The sequence below is a fragment of the Cyphomyrmex costatus genome, unplaced genomic scaffold (genome assembly GCF_001594065.2).
Source record: "Cyphomyrmex costatus isolate MS0001 unplaced genomic scaffold, Ccosl1.0 scaffold520, whole genome shotgun sequence".
NCBI lineage: Eukaryota > Metazoa > Arthropoda > Insecta > Hymenoptera > Formicidae > Cyphomyrmex > Cyphomyrmex costatus.
The window spans coordinates 624,860-630,199 of NW_017279439.1; positions in this window are offsets into that span (position 1 = coordinate 624,860).

Consider the following 5,340-nt stretch of genomic DNA (forward strand, 5'->3'; position numbering starts at 1 on the left):
CATGTAAGTTCGAATACTCGCATAAATTTGATTGAATATTCATATAAAATTAAGATATTATAAAACAACAATGCCAAACCCAAATTTTTTAAATTTATTGATTATACTATTATAATATATTTTACGCATCAAAAACAATATTTTGCCATATAATAAATAAAAGAAAAATTTATAAAGTTTTTCAACTAATGCTAGCTGTGAATAAGTACACTATAGTAATATAAAAAAATAACACAATTATTGTTTTATAATGTTCTAATTTTTTATATGGCTAGTCAATATGTGGACACCCGAACTTCTATGACAATATAATATGTACCATACGTATATACGCAGTATTTGTTTGCGATAACAAAAAAACTTATTTTAAAATTTTAGCAAAACAGTAATTTCATACTATAATTTTTGCACAATTTTCAAAGAATGATAAGATATAGCATTCCTTTATAAGGATGTTCGTATAATAAGTCAAACGCACAACAAGATATTTCAATCGCCAATTGCATTTACTCGAAGGAATACTACTTCGCAGAAATTTAGTATTTTCAGACCACATATAAGTGTAAAATATATTGCGCTTGACGTACTGTGATCATGAAAGCGTTCTACGTACTTCTGTTCTTAGCTCTCATCGGAATGGTTTTTGCAAAATCCGTACGTTTATATTGATTTATTAAAATAAAATACATCACATTATTACTCTAATAATTTGATTATAATAATTTTAAAGACAATATTTAAATATTAAATCTTATAGGACCGTACATGTGAGAAACATAAAATTTTAAAGACATTAATATAATAATTTTAAAGAAGTTTTTATTACAGACAGCTTTTATTATTGAAATGTACTTATCAATTTGTTAGAAGAAAATAATGTTAGTAAAAATATATAAAGACAATTTTCACAAATAAAAAAACTTGAAGGAATTATTAAAAGATAAATATTTTAATAGAATATAGAGAAAAGTCGTCGATACTGTCAAACCATTTTGTTTTCAAACAATATTTATAAACTAAAGCTAAAAATAAAACTTTCAAAGCATAAGTATAAACTGGAAAGTGTCGTCTATTAGATGATACATAGTAGTTTTTATAATACTGTTTAAAATGATTCAATAATTAACTTTTTTTAAGATAAGCAAAAATGAGCGTTTGACAAGTGAACCTCAAAACTGACACAGTAGGCAATAAAATTACCACAAATTCCTATTTTCTTTTTATAGAAGTCATTTATACAAAATACCTACAAGTAAATGTAAGATTTTCTAGGATTTTTTCAATATTAAATGTGCTTTTTTAAACACCAAAAAAATTTTATTCTTAACTTAAGAATATCCAACTTACATATAGTTATGATTTCCTCTAAAATAAGCACTAAAACACTTATTTTGGTAAATATTATAACATTTATGAAAATCGAATAATTACAATTATAAGTTGAAAACTTCTAATTGCAAAAACTTCTAATTGGAAAATATAATACTATGACAAGAAAAGATTCATAAACGCTTAATCTATAGAGCAAAATATCAAGCTTATATATATATATTAAAATTTATTATTTATTTAACAAATTTGATAAATTGTGTGCTTGAAATTATTAACTAAATTAACTTTTACTAATAAACTTCTTTAATTCAATCTATTGATAACTTTTTAATTTAATCTCTCTTTTTTTTAATTAGACTCGCGAAGAAGTAAATAATGAATCATCTTCTTCGAACTCTACTTCAGAAATATTAAACGAACTTCTGGTAAGGATTATATAAAAAAAATTAAAAAATAAAAAGTTTATTGTTTTCTTATTATTATCACAATGCAAAAAATATATGTTTTAAAAAAAGATATACAAGTACATATATATGTACGAAAACGTTTTATTATACAATTCGAATTATATTTACACGACAAAAATTAATTATATTCAAAATAATCCATGATCGATCTGTGTAATAAAAGTTTGTCTATTTTTTCTTTGAAGATTATACTTAAAACCTGTACTTCTTCTGCATGAATATATAAATTAAACTCATATAACTTTAAGAACTTAAAATAATTTTAATAGAATTATAAAATTGTATAAATTATTTATTAAAATTGATTTTTCAGAACATCATAAAAATAAATAAATTAATTAAATTATTCAACATATATTTAATTTGTGATACGTAAAATACAAATCAATACAATTGAATAAATGTTATTAATTATTACACTTTTTAATATAATTATATAGAATTTCTTTGAATGTTGTAGAAAGCATTATGTCCTTTCCTACAACTATTATTACTTTCGCTAAATATATCAATAACTTGTCCGACTTACATCTAAAGAAAAGATGAACTGCACATCATGTAAGTTATGAATATAACCTTTGAACGTTAAACGTTACTTTCTGAAAGATTTTTAGCAATATTTTAATAATTTTTAGATTTGTGTATCTAGATAAATTAATTTTTTTTACAGAAATGATGATTTTTATTATTGACATCATTCACATCATAAAGACACTGTTGAAAAACGTTTTCTATAAAATTATGCTACTATGACCATTATTATATATATATAATTCAAGTACATTTTGTATCTTTTTTTATATATGTTAAATTGTAAGATCAATTATGAATACTGTATTTTGCACTTATAATAAATAAATATAATATTGAACAAAAAATTACATTTTTTACCGTGAAATTATTTCATATATTCCATAAATTGTTTACAGATAAATAGAAAACTATCAAAAACAAACAATTAATGAAAAGAATACATTATTGCGTATGTAAGTTACTCCGCGTAAAATGGATCAGTCATCATGGATTTCTCAGAAATTTTTTAAATTTTACACATCTATAGTTCTCTGAGAGAATTGTGTAAAATTGCAATTAAAATGTGATTAAATTCAGATATAAACAATTAAAAATGTGACTACTATTTTGTGTAAAAATTTACTCTCTAAATTTGAATCAATGGTGGCGAATTTGAATTACTATAATTATACACGTGCTAAATATACCACTGGGTAATAACTGATTATCTAATGTATACTTAGCACTGAATAATTAGTGAATTTAACGTAAAGAAAAAAAATATTATATGCATATCAGTTCCAATCTTCCATCCATTGTCTAAGAATATCCAATACCATCAGGAGACATGGTAGTAGGTCCGGTTATGTTCAAAAACTGAAAGACACTACAATCTCTTATCCCGAGCAAAGTTTATTTTTCGGGGGTGCATAACTACTAAAATATAAAAAATTTTGAATCGAACGTTATATATCCTGAAAGGCGGCATCGCCACGAGTAATTTGAGCTAAAAAAAATTTAAAGTCGATTAAGCCGTTCTCGACATACAAGTGGTTGAAAAGTAACGATTTTCACTAGAAATGAAGTAACGTCTCCTTCTCCTTCTCTTTCTTCTCCTTCTCTATCCGCAGTCATATGCACCTCTCTCCTGTCTCATCTTTCACTCACACCTCCGCCAACTTCGACTCACCGCACCCTCTCCCCCCAGTAAGTGATATCCGAAAAAAACCATATCATAAAAATGAAAGGTCAAGCCATATATGTTCAAAAAATTTAAACCTTTTTATCTAATAATAATAATTACCACGAAAAGTAACTGATATATTAAGTATTAATTAAGTGCCAACGTTCAAATGGCATTTGGTCTGCGCGCGGGGCGGTGAGGTGAGGGGAACAGCGAAAGGCGATTCGAAAATCGGCCGAAAGTTGCATACACTTTATGTATGTTCACTTTAAACTGGCACTTTTAATTAATAATATATCAGTTACTTTTCGTGATAATATATTATTATTAGAGAAAAAAAAGTTTAAATTTTTGATATATATACATATGTTAAATTTTTACACTAAAACAAGATTATTTGGATTAGGGATTCCACATAGCATTCATTGATTACTAATATCAGTGATTATTTATTCACCAATTCAGATTTAGAGAGCACATAATTATTTTCTAAATTCTTGTAGGCGCTATACCGACAACATAATTCTAATATTGGAGGACAAGGATAACCTGCAAAAATTGCTGCATAAGTTTAAACTCACCGTTAAACAATTTAATATGATAATCTGTATTCAAAGGACGGAGTCACTCACAATCTCTAAAGAATCAAGAAGATGCGAACTCGCAGTTGATAACTAAAGTATTGAGCAGACGATGAAATTGAAGTATCTAGAAATTGACATCACCAACAATAAAAATCTGAAAGAAGACGTGAAATCACAAATTAATAAGGCACGATATTTGGCGCAGTAAACGAAGATAAATAGAAATAAATTTAAATTTTCAAAAATACACATTTTCGCAAATATTATAATAAATCTTTTTGAATCCAAATACATTTTTCAGGAGACGCGGTAGTGTCTCCGGCCATGTTCAAAAAACTATTGGTTAATTTAAAAGTTAGTATTCATTTATGGGAATTGTATATGTGTGTGTGTGTGTGTGTGTGTGTGTGTGTGTGTGTGTGTGTGTGTGTGAAGCACATTTCTATGCTTTTTGATATAAAAATAATATTAAGTTTTTTAGTGACTCATGTATATTACTCGATCCAAAATTCTGAAGAAAAGAGATGCAGTTTTTAAATTTAAATAAATTCAGTTAAATCCAATTGAATCCAATTAAATAAAAGAGTTTTTTTTTATAGTAAAAAGAATAAATATAATAAAATGTATTTTTGATGGTACACAAGATCTTCGGAGGATGTCTAAACCATAATTTTTTAGAAAATTATAATTTTGCGGTATATACATATATGTAACATTTTTCGAATATGTATCAATGTATGAAAAGAATATTTAATGATTATTTGAATGTTACTCTTATATTCTGTAAATATTTTAATATATTCCGTAATATATACTCTAGAAAAGCATGCATGTTATTTCGGAATTCTGGAACATTTTACGAATATTTAGCATTAATTAGGATATTGAATGAGTTAAGATCATGAATCGCTAGGTTTTAATAATGAATATACATAAGCAAATATTCATATGAAAAGAATCAAATGTACTTAAATTAAATAAAACGCTATATATTTTAAAATTGTTTATTTAATTATTACTAGAATTATATAAAACTTCCTAAAGATATACAGTAGCGCTCTAAAAAAATATTTTGTAAGTTACATTTTTATTAAATATATCTGCATACATTGATCAAACACAAACATAAGTGGCGTTTTTATAGAAAAATAATAATTGATTTGTGTGTATATTGAAATCGTACATTAAAAGATCATATTTTTATTTGACAAATATCTATAATATTATATATTATATATATATATATATATATATATATATA